This window comes from Balaenoptera physalus (genome assembly GCF_965194825.1).
Source record: "Balaenoptera physalus genome assembly, chromosome: 4".
Lineage (NCBI taxonomy): Eukaryota > Metazoa > Chordata > Mammalia > Artiodactyla > Balaenopteridae > Balaenoptera > Balaenoptera physalus.
The window spans coordinates 85,520,864-85,543,630 of record NC_138891.1 but is presented as its reverse complement, the minus strand read 5'-3'; the positions used below and the strand labels follow the sequence as shown (position 1 = coordinate 85,543,630).

The 22,767-nt window shown below is 39.1% G+C and overlaps 1 protein-coding gene across 10 annotated transcripts in view; it reads right to left on the bottom strand.

The window, feature by feature from the left end:
• The window catches only part of ZBTB20 (zinc finger and BTB domain containing 20), an 814,580-nt gene that overhangs the window by 181,576 nt on the left and 610,237 nt on the right, over positions 1–22,767 (bottom strand). For 8 of the 10 annotated variants that reach the window (XM_082460046.1, XM_082460055.1, XM_082460051.1 and 5 more), the window contains one exon: positions 6,952–6,991. The exons of 1 other annotated variant lie outside the window; for it this stretch is intronic. The gene's annotated coding sequence lies outside the window, so the exon portion shown is untranslated. Of the gene's footprint in view, positions 1–6,951; positions 6,992–14,561; positions 16,935–22,767 lie in introns of those variants that run through there. One more of the 10 variants, XM_082460048.1, reaches the window with a different exon arrangement.

Sequence of the window (22,767 nt, the reverse complement as noted above, 5' to 3'; positions counted from 1 at the left end):
TCTGGGTTGTTTCCAGTTTTGGGCTATTATGAATAAAGCTGCCATAAATCTTGATTTTTGTGTGGATATGTTTCTGTTTGTTTGGGATAAATGTATAAGAGTAGCCTGATCTTTTTAGAATAAAAAATTGATCATGCCACTTTCCTTCTTAAATTTGCTTTCCTATTGCCCTGAGGCAAGTCCTTAATATGGCCGACAAAGATCCTGATATTATCAGGCCCTGTATTCTCTCTTCAGCCTCAACCTGGCTGCTTTTCACCTCATTCTCTCTATTCTGCTATATTCAGGGCCTTCATTCATGCTGTTCCCTCAGCCTGGAAACCTCTTCCACCACCTAATCTCACTTCTTATTTTTCATCTTCAGATGTCAGCTCAATGTCACTTTCTCAGGGAAGCTTCTCCTGTACTTCCAGACTCACTTATTAAATATTCCTCTCCTATATTTATTATTATTATTATTAAATATTCCCCTCCTATATTTGTTCTTAGAAAACCTGGCATTTTTATGTCATAACAGAAAGCACAGTTTGCAATTATAAGTTCTTTCATGTGACTGTTTGGTTAATATCAGTCTTTCATCCTCCAAATTATAAACTCCAGTAGGGCAGAGACCATGTCTGTTTTGCTCATTATTATATTTTCAGCACTTAGTAGACATTTACTTTGTGTTTAATGAAATTCAGCCAAGGCTTTTAAGACAGATAGTCTTGGATTCAAGTTCTATCTCTATCACTTCCTAGGCATTCTTGGAAAAATTACTCAAACATACAAAATCTCCATTTTATCTTCAAAATTAGGATTATAACATCATCTATTTAATAAGAGTAGTTTAAAAGGTTAAATCATATAACCATTGAAAGTATTTTGTCCACTACCTAAAGAAAGGCAAGCACTCAACAAATGTTATTTCTTATTGTTATTACTAGTTTAACAAAAGATAAGAGTTTTTGTATTTTTTTTCCCAACTAGGTTTTAGTCCATTATCTTCATTTCTTGCTTGTCCCTGGGATTCTGATTCTGGTAACTTTGAGAGTCTGAAAAGGATCCCTTAGTTTAGGTCTCCAATAATTCTATGACTACTGGTTTCAACATCAGGTATGTCCCCTTAGGCAGATGAGAGCCTTATTTGGCCTCTTGGCTCTGGTTCCCATTTTCATCTTACTCAATATTTCCTCTTTTTGTTTTCCAGCCTGTGGATCTTAGGGTTTATAGGAATGCCTCTTCCCCACTCCCAATTTCCATAGGGAAGTTTTCTAAACATATCTTGCCTCTGGCCTCATTCCTTATACTTCTCCATGGAGGAGAGTCATCATGTTGGTAAGACAGCCCTTGGTCCATGTTTCTCAGTTAGGTGGAACTGATCTATCAAAGTTTATAAGTACAGGAATTTAGACTTTCTCCTTCCTTGACTACTTAGACTAGTGGGAATTAGTGACCTGGAAAAGTGTTGTTCTTATGCAGACCCAAATTTTCCCCTGGGAGGAAGGGAGTCAGTGAGCTCTTTTTACCTCTCATACTAAGTTAACATCTGTCCCCAAAGACTTTGGCAAAAATTTTGGTTCCTCAGCCATCAGTTCTTTTGTCTTATTTTCCAATGGGTTTAGAATTTGAGTGGGGAAAAACAGTGCTATTTATTGTACCCCTTCAAAGATTCCCACACTTGGGTTTATGCTTTTGCTTGGAATACCATTCCTTTATTCTTCATCTTGTTTACATTCTAGCCATTTTTCAAGACCCAGCTAAATCGCATTTTACATGAAGTTTTCCAGCCCTCAAGGCTCTGTTTCACTAATGAAATCCTATAGTACTTATTGGAATGTCTCATTCCTTTTGGAGTTGTTATTTATTATTTTCTATGCATATGAACACTCAATAGTATGACTTCTTTTCCTAACTCAATTTTAAGTTTCTTAAGAGCAAGCAAGGGCAGTGTCCTAGTTTATGTTTTAACTCTCCACTAAATATGATTCTTTGTAATATAGTAAGTAGTTATAGCTTATGGGATGATTGTGTTTAAGGCTGGCCTACTAACCAGGCTTTGATTTGAAGGCCCAAGTTACAATTGATATGGCTTAGTGGCTGGATGGTTCCTGAAGGGTTAGGGTTAGGGTTAGGGTTAGGGTTAGTGGTGGCAGTGGCCTAAGAAAGAAAGGTTAATATGAGTGTGTCCCTGAGATGTGTATCAGTGTGTTTTCATTTTAGTAATATACTTCCCCCACTTCCTTTATGAAAAGCATATGGAAAGCATGGCCTAATAGGTAGAAGGGCTAAGAGAAATGCAAGCAGAGGGAGGTAATGCTCCTGGATGTGGTAGACTGGTCTGCAGAAGTGTTTTGATTCTCTGAATTAGTCAAAAGATTGAAAAAAATAGCCACTACTACTACAGGAAATAAAAATGAGGAGGAAGGGTCCTGAAAATGGTATCTGAGCAATGAAAGACAGTGAATATTTTAAAGATCACTGAATTTAATTTATTCAACCTAAATGCATAAAAGTACAGGTGGGGACATTATTTATGCAGGTATATGCAAATCACTTTATAAAATAGGCAAAGCCCTTCTGCTTTTTATAAGTTGCCAAGGTGGTTCCTGATATTTTAAAAGCTATGCACCTTTCATGCAATTTCCTAAGAGTTGGAATCCCTCTGTCGGAATCATAGTCATTGTCAGAGCAAGTTTATTTTTTTTCTCTCCTCTGGGACATTGACAAGGCTCTCATAACCATCACAAAAAGAGTGGTTTCCACAGCGATGTGACTGGAAAAAATCACTTGGAAATCACTGAGGAGCAAGTCACAATGTTCAAAGCAGAGAACATAGGCTTTGAAAACATGAACCCATCTGACCTCTTGAATTTAGAACAGTGAATTCCTGAGCTCTGAAACATGGGGCCCGGCTGTGCATGCCATATTGGTGCTATAAGACTGGCAGTAGGTTGGCTGTGGCATGGTCTATTTCAAACTCCTTCACAGTGCCCAGTGTTGCATGTTCCCAGATGACATTTGGTTGGCAGAAGCCGGGCCTCCAAAGCTGGCAGTCTGGAATGCAGCCCACTGTGTTTTGACAAACACATAATTGACCATCTGATCACCAGCCTACGTTCTGCACTCAGGTCACTGAAGGGACCTGGGCTTTCAATAGGTCTCTACTCCTTATCTTGTTCATCTCCTCAAACCTCTCTCCAGAAAGTAATACAGAGAAGACTTAAACACACCCACAGACATCCTCTCATTTGCAAAAGAGAACATGGTACATGCAACATAAGCTGTTGAAAATTTCCTTTAAATTGTCCTGGCAGCCCAAAGTGAACAAGAGGAAAGCACACTTATGGTGAACTCTAATTCAGAAAGAAGGAACAAATATACTGCATTGTTTCAATACCCGGCTGTGCATAAGTTGCAATTCAGCTCAATGGCTTGGAACTTCTCCTCAGAAAAGGGCAGCAGTGGGAAAATGATAGGAAACTGGGACAATGATTGACTTTAGGGGGATATTATTAAGAAATGGTTTCATTTTCAGGTGAAAGAAAAGTGGGACACTGACAATGTCCTCTCCTTTTCTGCCTGCCACTCCCCCCAAGGCCACTATGGGAGAGAGAGACACACATCTCTGGAGAGCAGTAGGTCAGACTCAAGTTGAGGTCTCTGGTGAAGGTCCCATAAAGGTGCATTTTGGCCTGAAATTTGGCCCCAAACAACACATCAACCTTTCTCCTAGAAGGCAAGGATTATGCACGGGGCCAAGCCAGGCTGGCATTAGGCAAATGTCAATGTCTATGTCGGCACTACCGAATCGCCCCTCCCCTCCACTCCCAGCCCCACTGCACAGTTCAGGCCCTTGGTTTTCATCTATGACCTGGTCTCCCTTTTCTCAGTCACCAGAGTGCTCTTCTTCTAAAACATAAATCTACTGAAAATTCTTCAAATCCTCCCCAAGCCTGCTGCTTCCTGTCCAAACTTCTCTGCTCGGCATACAAGGCCCTCGTGATCTGCCTCCTGCCCACTTTCCAGCCTCATCTCCTTTGAAAGGATCCCCTTTCCATCACCAAGCTCTAGCCACGAACTCGGGATGCGGCTGCTGCGCAGATGCCCCCTGACTTCCCTCTGGCTTTTCTTCTGATTAGGATCCCCTTTTGCTTTCCCCTCCCCCCATCCACCTGGTAAACTACAATTCACTCTTTAGACTTTCAGGCCCAGCTTGGGCACCTCCCACATGCAGGCGGGCGCTCCCTTCTTGTTCCCCTCGCTACATCTTGTATATACCTCCATTCCAGTGCCTATCACATGGCATGGCCTTTATTTACTATATATCTCCCCTACTGGACTGTGGGATTTTTAACAATGGGGAGCATTTGTTATTTATCTAGCAGTTTTAGGAACTGAGCATAGTGACTAGCTTTCCATAAATGTTTGTTGACTGAAAACTGAATGAAAAGCTGTGTATGATAATCAAGCAAAACCTAAGCCAAGCAGTAGTAGTAGCTTCTAGAAGCAGGGTAGGGGCCTACTAGCAATCTAATGAAGGCAGAAGACCCCAGCAGTAAGGCACTTTAGACGGTTATCACAGGGTGAAAGGAAGAGTGAGGGATAGAGGGCGTGATGGAGGAATGTCTTGTTAACAGAGAATGTAGGCAGTTAATTTTCAGCCTTTTCAACATTCAGTTTTCAATATGGAAAGGTGTTGTGCTGAGAATGAACCTTAGTCCGAACTGTAGAGAGGTCTACCTTTTAAGAACCTAGTCGCTCAAATAGGGCGAGCCTGTGCTCTCTGCTTCAAGGCAGCATGGCAGGCTATAGAGGGCTCCTCTTTGCTCTGCTGAAGATTAATGGGATGAAACACTTTTGGGGGAACATCTGGAAGCTATTCAGCTCCTATTGAAATCTGTGTCAAATCCAGACTGGGACTTTGGACTAAATGCAGTGCCGAGGAGAAAAAAGTTGAACAGGCAGAATGCTGCACCTGTCTGGAGGAGGCCATTAAAGAGGCGCTAGGAACCAGAAGCACTGGGGAGATAATGTTTTGATCCGTCCCCAGGGAACTTTTCTTCTCCCTTTGATGGGCACCTGGGCTCACCACCTCTGGAGCCATCAGCTGTGTCTGTGGGGCACTTGAGGACAGCAGGACTGTCATAGGCCCTGTCACCTTTGAAATAAAGGCAGTCTCAGGATTGGGAACAATCTAAGCAAGCATGAAGCCTGGCCTGGGGGGTGGGAAAAGGTTAGTGGAGACGTGGATGGGCTATTAGCCCATTCAGGTCATTTGCTCAGCCCCCTCTCTGGTTAAAAACTTGGATCTCTCTAGAAGCTGCGAGAGTGATGGTTGATATAGCATAGAATCAGCTTCACATTTTCCTATGAGCCAGAGACAGCCTTTCAATTACGTTTTTTATCTCAAAGGTCTCCCCTCGATTTCTAATCTGTGACCCAGGTCTCCAGGCTGCTGCACTGCTTGTGTCTGAGGCTTGCCCTCCAGTGCTGACGTCATAATAGCTGAGCCGTGCGGGCAGAAGTGCACGGTGCTGATTCATCCCCGGTGATGTGAGGATTAATGCCTTGTCTAACACAGAGCTATTATGTGAACTGTTTTTACACAAAAGAACTGCAACAAAAATGATTTGCCAGTCAGAGGACTAGAAATATGCAGTGCTAGGTAACTGGAGTCGGGATGCAGAGACGTAAAGTGGTAACCACAAGCATGCACGCCGACACCCTCCGACGCACTGACAGACCCACTCTATCAACACCAAGAATGAGGAATAACAAGACTTGTCAGGGGCAGAGAGGACCCACCCCTGCTGTATAAATGCATTACACACAGCACCAGTCTCTGGGGAGTTTAATCAATCTCCTTTCTCTGTCAAATAAATGTCACTTTAGACTTTAGCCTTAGCATCCTTTGGAGGATTCTACTCCCCTACATATATTTGCAACTAGCTTCTAGGAATGTGAGTGGAAGCCACACGCAAGCAAAAGAGCCATGGGAACCTCCTTTCTGTGCAAATGATTGCAACATAAGAAATACCTCAGAGTGTGAAGGAGTCGGTGAAGACAGTATGTTGTGAATAAGGGACAGTGTTCACCAGAGAGTGAGAAGCAGCTGGAAGGATGCTGATAATATTTATCATGTGAGGTAACTGCCATTACCTGTAGCATCTCTTGGGTGGTGTCTCAGGTAGTGACTTTGATTATTTGGGTTCGTGGCCCCAGAATCTCTTTCAAGCAGCTCAAGGTGAAATTTATCCAAACCAACTCAGTGCAGACTGATTTGGGCTTTAAATTATAAATGTTCTCTCTTTTCATCTGAAATCAAGTTGTGTGTGTTTTTTTTTTCCCCAAATGACTTTCCATCTTTTCTAAAAAAAGAATGGTACCTTCTATAAACCTCCTGGCACATGATTTCTCTCTCTCTCTTTTTTATTTTTCTGGACTTTACTATTTCACATACAATTTTAGCCTAAATAACTAAAGTTTTGTACTTCAGTCTTGTACCTCCTGTAAAAGGATATTAGAAATTTTGTCCAAAAAATGACAGCTCTGATCTAGAAGTTGAAATTAAAAACTATTGGGCCTAGGGATGGGTGTATAACTGAAGAATAAATAATTGCCCATTGATTGACAGTGGAGCAAAAGCCCAACTGTGGCTGGTATCTGGCTGAAGAATGTAAGCTGTAGTTCAGAAGAGCAGTGACTTTTGCAAACAGCAGCCGTGGCTGAGTCAAAGGAAGTCTTTATATAAGTCCGGTGGCTTGGGCTGCTGGTCTTTTCAGCCCCCTCATGATGGCAACTACTACTACCACCAACAGCATTGACTCCAAACACAAAAGAAGCTAATACACACTGAAGAAGCACTGGAAACCACAACAATGTCAACTGGAGAACATGCCAATAAAAACCCAAATTTCCCAAATCTGGTGCTTTTTTTGAAAAGTAAAAAAAAAAACCACTTTTACTTACATAAAGAGAAGGGGCAGGCCACAGAATGACGGTCAAGGAACTGAAAATCAAAGACAAAACAAGGAATTAAAAATAAACCCAATGATACTGTGGAGAGAAGGAAAGCAAATCTAAGTTTAGACAGGACTAATTGCTCCTAAAGCATGAGCAGTGAGAGCCCATGAAAGAGGAGATTCAGCCTCGTAAAATTTCCAAAGGTGTGACCTGCTGCTATCTGACCAACACAGAAGGAGTGCCAACCTCTTTCTCTGTCAACTTCATTCTGATCGAAATCATACGAGCATTATCTAGAGCTGTGCTGTTCAATACAGTAGCCACTAGCCACATCTACCTATTTAAATTTAAAATATTTAAAATTTTAGTTCCTCAGTCTACTATTCACATGCCCAGTGCTCCACAGCCACCTGTGGCTAGTGGCTGCCTTACAGATAGAACGTTTCTATCATTGCATAAATATCTATTGGGCAGCACTGATGAGAATAGATAAAAGCTTTACTATGTAGTGCATGACAGATCTTAGCTAATTTTGACAAAGATGAGTGAAACTGATACACTTCGCTTCTTTTAAGGGTAGATTTAGTATGTTTAATGCCCAGAAGATACTCTGGGAAAATTCAAAGCCTCCATGTATTGTCAATTGTTAGCTGAGGACTGCTACTGCCTTGTGTCTACCCTGTCTCACCAGCCTAAGAGTGTCCCCTCTGACAAAATGATGTTAAACAAAAGCATTTGTCCCCCAGAATGCATTTCTAGTAATGAAAACTTCAGGTTTGGGGGGAGTTGACCTTAACAGTTTCTCATTCTATATTTCAAGTCTGATAATTCTCCTTTGTAATCTTCAACACACAAGCCAAATAAGCGATTATGGGACTGGCCTGTTTGCCACTGTTTTGATAGCTTTTCTTACAGAAGAATAAAACTGAAGTAACAGAAGATCCAAGAGAAATTAAAAAACCAAACAAGGATGCTGAGAAGACAAAGCAGGTCTCCCTACCCCACCCAACTCAAATATGTCAAGGACTTAATATACACTGATTGAATTCTTGTCTCTCTGACACCATGATTTTAACCACTTCACATACGACCTTCAGAAATATGAAAAACAAACTGTATTAAAAGAGATCAAGTAGAAGGACCTGACTAAAGCATAGAATAAGGCTAAAGTAGAAAACTGGCAATTAAGAGACTTCACTTCTCCGCAAGTTTTCTGGGAAAATGCACCATCATAGATGTTCCTCCAAAGAAAAAGTTTTTCCTTTTATGGACGAGGTGAAACCCTGTTCCATGAACATGCAGCAGTGAAGTATGGTGTTCCCCTCTTTGGACAAGAAGAGTTAAGATGAAAATCTGCAGCCTGGACCATAATGTATGCCAACACAAGAGAGGCTGGAGGTCTTCAATGTTTGGAAATTGTTTCACAAAATTGATGAGCTTAATGAAAATTTTAAGCAAGATAATTAACTTATGTATGATTCATTGAAAGTACACACAAACTTGAAATACGTACATATATATATATATATATATATATATATATATATATATATATATATATATGAAGACCAACTAGCCTCAACGACTTTAAAGCTCTAAGTTTTGCTACATTCTAGTCCCTTCCACAAGCTAGGATCCTAGACCACTTCATTGGTGCATCTTTTTCCTTCCTTCCTTTCTTCTTTTCTTCCTTCCTTCCTTCCCTCTCTCCTCCCTTTTTTCCCTCCCTCCTCCAACCTTTTTGAGCTTGCTTTCTTTCCCAACCCTTGAGAAAATGGAGAAAAATATGCTTAGTGGTTATCTATGCAATATACTCACTTATTTTTCTGTTGCATGTTATAAACCCAGTAAGTCTCAATAATAATTATGCTCTTTTTGAACTATACTTAGTATTTATGCTCTTATATCTAAGAGCATAACTTTCCTTTCTAGGAAAGGAGTATTTATTCATAAAAGTTAATCAGTCAAAATTAAATTTTTGATGTGATCAAAAGAGATCGATGTAAACTGTACCCAGATTGATTAATACATCCAAGGTCTGGAATGAAAAGCTATCTTTCCTGGATGTCAAATGACACACAGGCTGTCAATGACAGGAATCCAAGATGGAGAGAAAAATCACAGTGTGTATGTCACAGTCTAAGACAAATTAAAGCCAAGTTAAATTGAAGATTTTATTGGATATAATTGTTGTCTTTACGTATTAATGAAAAACAATACTATCTATCCCAAATTTAATACTAAGGCTAAAAATTTAATCTCAGAGTTCTTATACAATTTATAAGCATTCATAAATGTCAAAAGGCCCCGTTTCTTGATTGAATTACAATCTGCTATGCAATTTTGAAAATATGTATTAATCTACATGGGTTTATTTTTGTTCAGTTCAAATTGTTATTTTACTGATATGTGCCCTTTCTGCCTAAGTGATATTCACCTTGTGTGTTTGTAAATTGTTTTCATCTGAAATGCAAAGAATTATCTATAATAGTTTTGCATAAGCTTAAAAACATTTGCATTAAGCATGCTGGGTTCAAAGCACAAATATCTAGCCAAGAATATAGAACTATAAAGCCCAAAATGAATCAAGACCTTAAAACCTGGCGGGGGAGGCAAGAGTAGAGAGGGGGAGAAGGGGTGATTTGTAGTGAAGTCTAATTTTAGTTTTGTGATTTCTGAGTAGAAATTATTATATAGTATCAATCTCCAAGGAACTAAAAGTATTATTAACTGTAACTTAAAGATTAGTCCATTCTGATTTCCATTTATGTTCTATGGCAATGCTTCCCAACATCTGAGGTGACACAGATCCCTATGAGAATTTCTCCTCCCAGAAATTCTTCAAAAACACCAAGTTCCAAGCATCTTCCAAAGTCCATGAAGGTCTTCCAAGAGTTCCAGGTTAGTAACCCTTGGTCTAAGGGGAGAGGGGAGAAAATGCTCTTTCAGTCCCCCTGCTCATCACCTCTAGGATGCTTCAACAAGTCGCTATAAAGTTAAAGCCAGGAGTAAATGAAATGGATAGAAAATGGATCTCTACATGGGTGAGTGTGTGTCACTACAGACACACAGACTCCTTTACAGGACTTCCAGACTCTGACTTTCCTAGTCCCTTATAACTTCTTTTTTAAAAAGTCCATAGAGCCTTAGGAACAATGAGGTAGAGGAATAGTGAGCAGAGAAATGATAATAAGAGTTACTATTCACTGAGTACTTTGTGTGGTTCCAGGCATCTTAAGTAAATGCTTCTGAAGTTTGAATATGGGTATACCCAGGGAGGTGGAGCAGTCTGACAAGAGTGTGCAAAGCCACAAAATAAATAATAAAGACACGGCTGTCTCTTCAGAGGGTCAGTTGTCTTTGTGACTAAGTAATGTAACCTCTTATTTGTATATGTACTCATTTATCCAATAACTATTTCTTGGACGTTATAGAAAAAAAGAACAGATCCTGTTCTTGCCCTCATGGAACTTCCGGTTTAGTGAAACAAACAAGGATAAATTGAGGGGTAGAATGCAAAATGTGTATGTATCTTGTAGGGTGAAACCCGAGACTTCACTGAAAAGCCTTATTTGCAGCAGACTGTTTCAGGTGATGTCCAGGCACCCCGAATATCGGATGCTCACCTTAGCTTGATGATCACCTCCCTGGAAGAGTTTGAAAAGCAGCATTAACGGTATATCATTTAATCCTGACTACAAGAGTAAATACTATTACTTCCACTTTACCAGAGGAAAAAGGGAGATTTGAGAAATTAGGAAACTTACCCTAAATCAGACAGCTGCTGGGATCTGAATAAGTCTACCATTCTGAGGTCTACATATTTATAACCCTTAAGTTCCAGTACCTATAGGTGTTTCCCACTTTATGTTTGCCCTTGAAGTCTGGCCTCATTAAGAATTTTGTAGGCTAGTTTAAGTTTCTCCTTTGGAAGGAGACAGTTTTGGCTTGATTTGCATTCTAAATATTTCAGGGTGGTAAGGGAAAGCTACTATTGTACCCATTTTTGGGTGCAGAAGCTGAGACACTTGACAGCTGAGGTACCTGGCTGGGTTAAAAAAGGAGTCTGGGCTGTCAGTCTCTCGTTCCTCTTGACTAACTCCAAGCCTAGGCTATGGTACTGTCCAAAGGCTTTTCCACACATGGGATTCACACTGGCTGATAAAGAGTGAGAGAAACTTTGCTAAGGGAAAATAATAGTGCAATAAAAAAATGGAAAATAAGTACTCATAACTCACAAAAACTGGTTACTTTTAGCACTGTGAATAGAAAAGGGAGAGCTTATTCATCACAAATGAATCAGAAAATTAGAATGTGTCACAGCATTGATGACAGAGCTGAGGAATTCAGATGAACTGAAGTTCAACACTTATCCTTCTATCTGAAGAGGGTAAATGATGTGACAACAGGACAGAAAAGACCTCTTAGACATGCCTTTAATCCATCCAATTTTTTTTTTTCAACTACTTTCTCCAGCAGTTAGGTGGGTTTATATCTTTGTTTTCTATGGGTAGAGATAACATTTTAACATCCTTTTAATGTTCTAGAAGTATTGTGTTAATTAATTCTTATGTGGGAGTCATTCCAAATAGTAGGATGAAGATTTTTACCTTACTGATTTTCCTAATACCTTTCTGGCTTCCAGTGTTTTCAAAGGATGAGGCCCTATTGGATTTTTAGATTCATATGTCTCATAATATGTGCCAGCTTCATAGGTTCCTGTCAATTGATATTCCATCTTCACTCTGGATACATGATTTCCTTTATCTGACAGATTCAAGAAATTTTATGCTAGATATAATGACATTTCATGCACCCTGAATTTGGAGGTTTTTAATTCTCTATTTTCTACCTGGCAAAAGATTTATAAGTTAAAGTCAGATGGAAGGCTTATTCAGACGTGCATACAAAACATGCTCAATTTCCCACTAGGTACTTTGGGGTCTCCTGCAAGTTTCTTGAAGTGTTTTCATTCCTTTGGTCAGTCTTAAGGAGACTGACTATAAATGCCATAAATGGTCATTCATATCTTGGGGTCTGCTTTTCAAGACCATCTTGAGAAGAACAGTAGGGAAATCACAGTGATGCCTTACCTTTCCTTAATATGCTATGATAACACAGAATGATGTCTGTCTTCAAAAACCGAGATGATGAAATCATGATCAATAAAAAGAGAGAATTCAAAAACTAAAGTTCAGCAATTAGGTATAGGACTGTTTCTGAGCCTGAGACATTGCTGAGATACAACTTGACACTCTACCCCATCCCATACAAATCCTCTTGAGTCTTCCGGATTCTCACAGGTATAAAGCCTGAGAAATAAGAATGAAGTAAAAGCAGTAAGGCTGGGAGGGGTGGCAGGGCAGGGTTGGAGGTAGTATCAGGAACTGAATTTGTTTAATATATTTAGGATGATTTCTTACAGCTCCTAAAACAGACTTAATTCGATGGCATGATGACATTCAGGACCTCTCTACAATCTTATTCCGAACAACTTTCCTTCCTTATTTCAAACTCCTAAAGTTATAGCTTTACATGTTCTAAATGGATTGGTGTACAAGACCTTTTATTATAGTACATTAATATCTTTTAGGGGATGCTGAAAAGGTCTGGTATTGTTATCATGTGGTCCAAGCAAGTAGAAACACTTGGTCATAATGCTGCTCACAGCTTACTATTAATGCCATTTGGTACAAAAAAAGTTGTGCCTATTAGAGGACAAACTCATCCCAAGACTCCTTGGTATATAAACACAGAAAGTAACATGTTAGTGGTACAGAGGGCTTTGGAATAAATATGGGCACAGCAGGAGGAAGAAACATCCAGATCAGTGTGAACAGAAGGCTGTCTTTCCTCAAATGGTTCCCTTGAATTTTTTTTAATACAAAGGGAAAAATTATAACACAAAATTTATATCGAAAGATACAAATTAAGCAGGTACTTTCAGCCGATGATCTGTTAGATACTAAACCAAGAGGACAACGTGGGCACAGTCTGTGTTTTAAAGACTTGATAAAAGCTTTCCATAATACAGATTGGAAAATGTTACTTTTGTCCTTGTCACCACCAACTATTTGCTTAAGAGCAATCCAAGATCTTTCACGATCTGGCCCCAATCCACCTCTCTTGTTTTTTCCCCACCACTGCTTCCTTACGTACTGTAACAGGCTATTTGCTCTCCCTGAACATGCTCAGGACACCTCTGTTCCTGAGCCTTTGCTAACAGTTCACACTAGAATCTCCCAAGCCTAGAACAGTGTCCTAAACACAGCATGACGCTCCAATGTTTGTTGAATAAATGCTGTCCATCTATTTTAGGAGACAAAGATGATAGAAAAAAGTTGTTAAATCAGTAAACAAATAGCACCAGAGAGAGGGCAAGGAAAAGTTAATTTTAGTGCATTTTAGAGTGGGGGGCAAAATGAGCCTTTAAGATTAAGAAAACTGATGCTCTTTATTCTTGGGTCTAGCTAATGCTATGAGTCAGTTACTTTTTTGGGAACAAGTTTCAGCCTCAAGGTTAAATGAACACAAATGCTCTGTCCATCAGCATATAATGAAAAAGCTGTGGCTATTTCTACATCGGCACAGTGAAATTAAAATATGCAGTGCCTTTCTCAGGGGCATCATGTATGACAGAACTTTTTAAAATAGTCCCCTTTGCCACTCTTGTACAGAAAGAGCTACAGAGATAAAAGTAAACGTTTAAAAAACTGGAATAATTTCACTTAAGAAAGAAAGAGCTGAGGTGTATCTTCATAGTTTTCTGACTATAAGAAGAGTTGTTATAAAGAGAATAATGATAGGTATTTTTGTCCTAGGGCGAAATGATATTAAACTGTCCAGTGAAGAATTTAAGTTAAGACTTAAGGATGAACATCTTAAATGTACAAGTGGTAAATAATCAAATAGATTGCTAAGAGCTGTTATGAAATTTCTATCTTCACGGTTACTTAAAAGTAGGAAAGATCCTCATCTATTTCGGATGGAATAAATACAGCTCTGCCTCCAGTCAGGAGGGTGAATTCAATACTTCTCTAGTCTTGTTTTGCTCTATATGACTACAAAATCCTATAACATGCTGACTCCCAAAATTGTACAGAATCACAACACAGTTGAGTAAAATACATTTTATGGTTAGACGAGGATAAGGCAACACAGCAAGTCTGTAAGTTACTAAATTCAAAATAGTGTATATAGTGCTTATGTATTGATTCAATTTGCCAAGTGTATATTAATTACTCAAATAGAATTGAGCAAAAATATACTTGAATCTACTATGGTTTTAACATAATGATTAGCTACAGTAAAACATTCTAACAATTAATTCTTTCACGTCCAAGAAATTTAGCTGAATATTTCATAAACCTGTTATGAATATGCATTTAAATTCAATATCCAATTTTTTTTTAAAGTTAGAAAAAAGACCAGAAAATAATGTAAGAATTCACTGTTATTATTCCCAGGACTATCTTCAAAGACATCAAGAGAACCAGTGAACAAATACTTTTAAGTGGCCAAAATGGGCTCCATATGACTAAGAATGTAAATCTGATGACAGACGCAGGGAAAGCTCTAACAGGGGCGGCAAGTTACTGGCTTTCTTATCTATTTACCTTGCAGCTTTGGAGCTCAGCAGAAGTGTCCATTACATACGGCACACAGGATTAGATGAACAGTTCCAATGACCTTGTCTGAACCAAATTCATTTAAAGCAGTTTGCCACATTTCTTAAATAGAAGATGAGCCCTTTCTATCTATGGCCCAGATTTGGACTGGATCACTGAACTCTTGCCCAACTCTTATAAGCAAAGCAGTAACATGTACCAATCAACAGGCAGCCCATAGCAGAGGCATCAGGAAGGTCAAAATACACACACATAAGAAATTGGCAGTACATTATAGAAGAAAGCTATTTCTAAAGATGGACTTTGGCTACTAAAGCCTTTGAGTGTTATTCAACCTTTGTTAGGAAAAAAAATCAGTCCCCATGTAACTTGTAAAGATCTGGTTAAAAAAAGAGATTGAGACAGAGAAATGTAGTTTTATTTTGCAAACCATTATTTTCATAAGGACACAAATCAGAGATAAACTACGCCAATTTCTTCATAGCTGACTTTTTATAGGATATTATTCTAGTCTTCACTAATGACTTCTGGAGGTTGGTTATTGGTGTAATCAGGAGCTGGGAGGATAGACGTCTAAGACCTTTCAAGAGAAACATTTTGTTCAATATCAGTACAGAAAATAAAGCCAGCATTAAGCTGACTTTGACCACCTAACTAGGATAATGGTTGGTACATGTAGCCATTGCTTATGCTGTTTCGAATGTCAAGAATGAATTGAGGACACGGGGAGGGGGAAGGGTAAGCTGGGACGAAGTGAGAGAGTAGCAATGACATATATACACTACCAAATGTAAAATAGATAGCTAGTGGGAAGCAGCTGCATGGCACAGGGAGATCAGCTCGGTGCTTTGACCACTTAGAGGGGTGGGATAGGGAGGATGGGAGGGAGATGCAAGAGGGAGGGGATATGGGGATATACATATGCATATAGCTGATTCACTTTGTTATACAGCAGAAACTAACACAACACTGTAAAGCAATTTTACTCCGATAAAGATGTTAAAAAAAAAAAATGAATGAACTGAACAGCAAAGGTGTCAAGCTAACCAGCAACTGGAATTTTGAAAGCCTGTGGTACAATAAGCTGATAATGTTGTTAGAATTCATAAAGCTTACTCCTGGCTCCCTCCCTCCATCCCTTCCTATTTCTACATCCACATTCCTATCATCAGGCAGTTGAAGAAAAAGAAACAAATGTGACCTGGACTGCCTCTTTGGGGACACACTCAGTCAGCTCTCCATCCTCCTCAACCCCAACCTGCTCTCAGTTATCTGAAAAGTTATTAATTTAACTGCTTTTAATACTTCTTCTTAGGGGAACTGTCATTTTCTTAACTGTCTCTACAAGATCCAAATGCAGGTTTTTCCAAGGTAATGAAGGAGGTATTTGGTGATTATGTGTTTGTGTGTGTGGTGATGGTGGTGGAGGTGGATTTTGCTCTGGACTCTACAGATTGTTCAGCTTTACTGCCCAAGGGCGTCACCTGATTCCCCATCTCAAGAAGCAATATTGCCTATAGTTTAACTGCAAATAAAGATACATACATATACATGCATATATCATATATATGTGTGTGTGTATATATATATTTCCTTTTGGAAGTTATAAACATTGTGGGACTTTCTGTCTATACACTCTGTGAAGTGTTCCTACTGATGTCAGAGTAATTTAGGCAGAAACATAAGAAAACATAAATGGTTTGCTCCGAAACTTTACAAACATGTTCTTTGTTAGTGATTTCCTCCTGGTTAATCTCCATTGGTTCCTGGCTCTTAGGAGCAGGTGCTCAAGGAGACTTTTTCACAGTATCTTTCTGCCTCAGAAAACCCTGTGGGTGAAATTTACTTATAAACCCCTGAATTCTTGTATTCACCTATTAATGATCTAGGAATTGAGGATGTTTCCTGTCTGCCCTTTCACCTTCCACTTCATGAAAGGATTAGACTGTAAACAACCTAGAGGAATCCTTCAGGCCAAACCCTGGCTGAGCTTATCTCAGCAGGCAGGGAACCCGTGGAAGCCTGTGAAACACAATTATGAAAATAGAAAGAATTCACCCATATTTTCAGGAAGAAATTATGTTGTTTCCAAGATGAGACCTAGAAAATAAGGCACATTAAAAGAAACTGAGCAAGACATGAATTTAAAGATTCAGCAGAGGTAAATTTCAGAAAGTGCCCAATTTGCTAGAGCCCTCCTCAAGCCGCAGGTTCATTTTCAGGATCTGACAGTGGCCTGCCCAGATATTTCAAGTGAGGTCCACTCGTCCCTGACCAAAGGCAGTGAGTATTTCTCACCTCCAAAGGCAATCAATTTGTGCCACGAAGTCTGAAGGTTCGTGGCTTTCTTTTACTTTTAGAAGTCTGTACATGTGTGGTTCCTCTGCATGAGTTGGTCCTGAGGAAGTGATCCACCCACAACTCTACAGAGCGAATTAACCCCATACTGAGCTTTTTTTTTTTTTTTTTCCCCTCATTTCACACACCTACTCAATGTTTTAAATGACCCAGCAGTAGCATGATCAGATGATTTTTTTTTTCTTCTCAGTGAGGAAAGCCTGGTGGTGGGAGAGCTGGGACATATCTGCTCTAATTCAAAACAGAAGTGTGGCCCTAAAACATTACCAAATAACATTTTACCAGCAGTGCAGAAATGCTCAAAAATGCTTGAATGAAACTCTTTCATGCTATTCATCCAACTTACTGAAGTTTCTATTTTAAATAACAAATAATACATAATAAATACTGAGGTAGAGAAGTTTGAGCTATATCCAGAAAATTTTTTAAAATCCCATTTTACTGGAAAAAAATTAAAGAGACCCACAGCCTCCTTCCTCATCTTTAACAGCTTCAAGAGAAGGGCCAATGAGAAGAACGACACAACCCATCCTTTTTCCATTTCAAGGAATAGGCTCATGTTTTTCCAGATTTATTTTTGCCAAAGTGAATGTCTTGAAAACTCCAAGATGATCGCTGTTTTCTAACTTTTCAAAAAAGAAAAGAAAAAAGTGAACATGATGATGGTGGGTGATTTAATGGAATCAGCTTGTCAACATGATGAAACTGAAAAAGCTTTTACAGAATATGTCCACATGCTAAAATAAAAAATCTTTAACATAATGTATATAGTGTAGCGTGATTTTTGTTATGGCAAAAGAAGGGAATATCATTAATTTAGACAGTAAGTGTAAGGTTCTGCTAAAAACTCCACGGGTAAATCATAGAAATACATCTTGGCCAGACAAATGGAGCCAGACAAGTTCTAGTTCTTTCAGAAGCTATCAAAAGAGCCATCAGATTTTAAGTCTGTCATCTCTGGTATGTGATAAGAAAAATTCTGAGCTATTTCCCTCAGTTATACTAGAATACAGCTTCAGAATTTTAACGATTTATACATAAATGGACAAGAAAATGACCTCTCCTGAATGTCCCATTTTAGGCAAACTATCAGACCTCTCTCATTCTCAAAAGTAAGTGTGGCAAATTGGCTCATTTTGGTAGGACTTGGCCATAGAACATGCACGTCTTGTGTGAACTTTCAACCCCTCTTTCTTTTGCAGAGTGATTTATGCACACACTATTTGATGCCCAGGAGTTCTGTAATTCTTAGCACAGTAGTCAGTAAGTACAAGGGAAAACCTCTCACGTTTAAAATTCATGTTTGAAGTGTCTTAAATCCTATGCTTTTGAACTGCAGGCCTTATGAAAGTTCTAAAACACATTCACTACTTCCCCCTAAGCGTCTTATAGGCATGGCTGCCAACTGAAAGTGTTAGGTTGGTAAAACTGGTTCAATAGGCAAAAAAGAGGGTCCAAATGAGACACTGCTTTTATTTACACTGGTTGGAAATTTTATATTTGATTTATAGCCCAAATCAAGCTCTTACATCTGTGCCTCCAGCCCTTGGATGGAACTGCTTCATCTGGTCAACCTATAGTAGGATTGTTGTTATGATTTCAAAGACTCCTGCCCATCACTGATGCTAAGGGATTCTAAAGGACTTACCATAGTCTGCGAGCCCCAATCCCTCACTACCTCTCTAATCTCATTTCTCATCACTTGCATGCACAATTGGTCCAACTGCAACAGAATATGGTTACCTAAGTGGAACAAGAACAGGGATGTGAACGAGGATTGAAATGAATAAATTAAAAACAATCAGTGACTCTATGCCCTTGTGAAAATTTAATTCTCTCATTGGAGAGACACCTGTGTTTGTAACTGAGACTAAGAAAGTGTATGAACTTTCCTTGAGAATTGGTTAGATAAGGGAGAACATGCAAAGCATTGTCCAGATGGCGGCATGCATTTATTCATTAATTTAACAGAAGTTTTTTCAGAGTTTACTATTAATTACTCTGCTAATTGGACTCCATTCCCGCTCTCAAGGACCTCTACTCTAATGTACACTTTAGAGAGTTTTTATGTCTCCATTATCACTAACAGTTTACTAGCCCACTTAGGTAGGTTATCAGAAATATAACCACCTACCTATAACACTTCTTGTTCCTTATTCACTGTTTTCAATTGCCCTGTGACACCCATTAAGCCCTCATCAATAATCTGACCCTTTGTGGCCTATATTATCAACTCAGTTAATGTCAACTTAGATAAGAAACCCTTACCTCACCACCAACTACCTTTTCTTTTTCAAACAGTCCAGAAAATATCATAAATGTCTTCCCAGAACTATTTGTTTGAAATGGGTCCTTACAATCTTATTTAAAACAGCATTTTTGTCTTTTATTTTCATTTCCTGAGAAGCGTATCTTGAGTTACAGGCAAATTATGAGTCAATGGTCTCCCAGACACAACACTCACTACTCACTGGGGTAGAACATTTCAGCACCCAGCAGAGAATCCTAATCTTAAATAAGCTCAATATCAGGAAGGATTTAATGGAGCACATGTCTCTGGTCTCTCTGCTCCTTGTAAGGAGGTGCCCCCTCCATTATACTTCTGTCTTTTCTAAACTTAGCTATCTTAGGTCAATTGCAGTGAACATGGTATAAAGATCACTAACTCCTCCTCAACTTGTTAAACTTCTTCTCCCTCAAATGCCTTATAAACAAAAATACAAGAATTTAATGTATGTACAGAGCAGCAAATGTTCTCTCCCTGTTTCTTTTCAGATATTTTCTTCTTACATAAACAGTGGTGATAGAATTATAAGTTCTACTGCTCTGCCTCCACGTTAATATTCTTATTATCTTGTATAAACAGGAGTGAATGAATACGTACATGACACCAATCAATCCCTTTTTTAAAAATGCAGTTCTCATCTTTTTAAACAGTGGAGGAAGAATTAATGAATTCAACATGTAGTTTACCTGTTTATATTTTGGATGTTAATAAAGTAAAACCAAATTATTGCCTAAGTTCTTTTCAGACTTACATCAGCCATTAACACTCTCCATGCCAGCATGCGCCAGGGGAAAGTGGAACTAATGGCCCTGGGTCCAAGTCCCTGGAGTCAGCTGGCAAGGGGCTTGGAAGGCTGGAGAGGATGTTAAGCTGCTAGGGCAGGAGATTTTGGCTTGTTGGGTAGATAGGAGATATTCACTGGCAGTGAAATAAATTCTTTTTGTAGAGCACATTGCTAGGGAGAGGTCATCTGGGGCATTAGGTGACAGGAATATCAAAACCAAACATACAAGTGCTCTGAGGAAACCAGGGAAAAGGGAAATCACTATTTTTTTCCATCTCCTCATTGGCTTCCCTTCTTCCCTAGTATGCTTTCTCTTTCCATCACTTCATACTTCTTCCCCCTCCATTCTTCAGGTTTTCCTCTGCCTCTTTCTAACAAAGAAGCACTTAGGAACAATTTTAGGGAATAGTGAGACCAAAAAAAAAAAATTAGAGAAGACAGGATGATATACTGTACATTTATATATACACAAGAAAATACAACCTATATTTGATTGACCAAGAACTAGAAACTGGGAATTTTGAGATTTAAAAAATTCATGGTATGTCTGGTCATATTAATCTCCAGACCAGCTGGTTTTTAGCATCACTGGAAAGAGCTATAAGAGAATCATGAGCAGGAAAAAAAATGGGGGAAAATGGAATTGTATAAGGATTCATATTTGTAAGGAGAAAGGGAATTTAGAGCTGTCTATTGAAATTCCCCCAAATTATTTTTTGTACTTATATATGACAATACCAAGAGAAGAAGCTTGGGAATTCTGATTGGGTTTGGGGAACTACTAAACCCTGTGCGTTGTCAAGCAAATAAAGGATAACCAGAGCATGGCACCTCACAGTGGGTAACATGGGTGGCTTCTCTGCCACCCTAACATATGGAGGCAGGGCCCGCAGGAGCAGAGGTGCCTTATGAATTCCAGAGAGACGCTCAGGTTCATCTGACTGCATAGGGAATGAAGGGCTAGCTGCACCGTGTCATCTGTGAGGTACCTAAATGTATCCTGTAACCAAGCACCGCCATTTTAAGACTTGTCGTCTTGGAAAAAATTCTAATACAAAGCTTATGGAAATACTTTATTTGGTCACCGGGTGGGGGAAGATGCTGGGACATATGACAACATTCAATGGCCAAGGACAGGAGGAAACAAGAAGAAAGAGGAAACCCAGAAAGGCAGAGTGAGTGCCAAAAGTAGGGTGCCAGCTCTGGAGATTCTGTAACCGAATAAACAGAGAATCTTAAAATAAGAGAGATAAAAGAGCATGCTTTGAGGGAAACATCAGTATGCTTTTGGAATCTGAGGCAAGAAGGAAAAATATTTGCCTCTTGTCAATTTTCGCCATTGTCCCATGGAAGGTTCCTCTTTCTTCCACTTTTACACACACAGGTATATTCTTTTCCTAAGGATTAGCCTTCTGTGATAATGGTGGTAATGATGGCAGTCTTAAGTTATTGGCAAAGTTGGGAATGAAACTCTGAACTCCAGGCTATGTTTCTGAGTCCAGACTATGTCCTCCAAAGTGTTCAGTCTACTTTCTGTGATTTCTCTGCGACCAGTGGCAAAAGGTATGTGTGGTAGGGGCAGACTTCCTTCCTGGGATATACACGGCTCCAGAAAATAAATGCCTTCTTACCATGACTTTTTGATTTTCTTTTTTTTTTCTCTTTTCTCCTAGGCTATTAATCTCCAATTTCTTCTCTACCAGTCTGGGCCCTCATGGTTAATTTTAAGACATCCACCATTAGTTTCCTCATGTATGGCTCTCAATTGTAGCTCGCTAGTTCTTGAGGCCAGAAGAACCCACTCAAGTATGTTTGCCTCAGCTCCCAGGCTGCTGAGCAATGCTGAGGAAAAATTGAAAAACTGGACAGCCTGGTGCCCTTCCAGAGTCCTGGTTTCCAACTTGAGCTGGGGTTCTGGAACTACTTTACAATTCTTTTATCTTTCCCTAGTCAGTTTCCTTTTTTAATCCCCAGTTTCCATTTATCATTGTAATTAACTCCTTGTAACTTACCTCCTACTCCTTATTCTCAGTTACTGGATTAACCTTGCCTCTTTTTTCACAGAGAAGACAGAAACCATCAAATGGCAGTCCCATCACCATGTTACCTCTGTCAGAACCCATCCCTAACATCTGAGAGACTTTTTTCTCTGGCACTAATAATCTCCTCCAGGATCTTACTATATCAACTATATCACTTACTCCTTTCTTCTGTATTATCCATTTTCCTACTGCATGCCAACATGCTTCAGTTGCCCACATGTAAAACAAACAATAACAACCATAACAAACTAACAAATAACAAACCATCTTCTGTGGACCCAATCTTTCCCTCCTTTGAACCACTTTCGAGCTTCCTAAACTCCAATTTATTCCTCAGCACAATAAAATCTGGTTTCTCTACCTGTGTTTCCAATTAAACTGCCAAGGTCTCCAAAAACCTCTGAATTGCTAGTTCCTAAGATCTATTCTTCAACCTTCTTGTTTTATTTCTTTCTTTATAAAGTCAGGTTCATTGATGAATAATTTACATACAATAAAATTCATCCTTTTAGTACCCTTCTACAGTTCAATAGGTTTTGACTTCTGTGTTGGTTCCTCGATGTCTACAAAATAAAATCCGAATGCCTTGAATTCATATAAAATCTCTTCAAAATCTCTAGCAGTCTTCCCCATGTAACCCATTCTCTGGTCATACATCATTTAACAAAATGTACTCTGTACATTCATGCCTCTGGGACTTTCTTCATGTTTCCTCTCTATAAA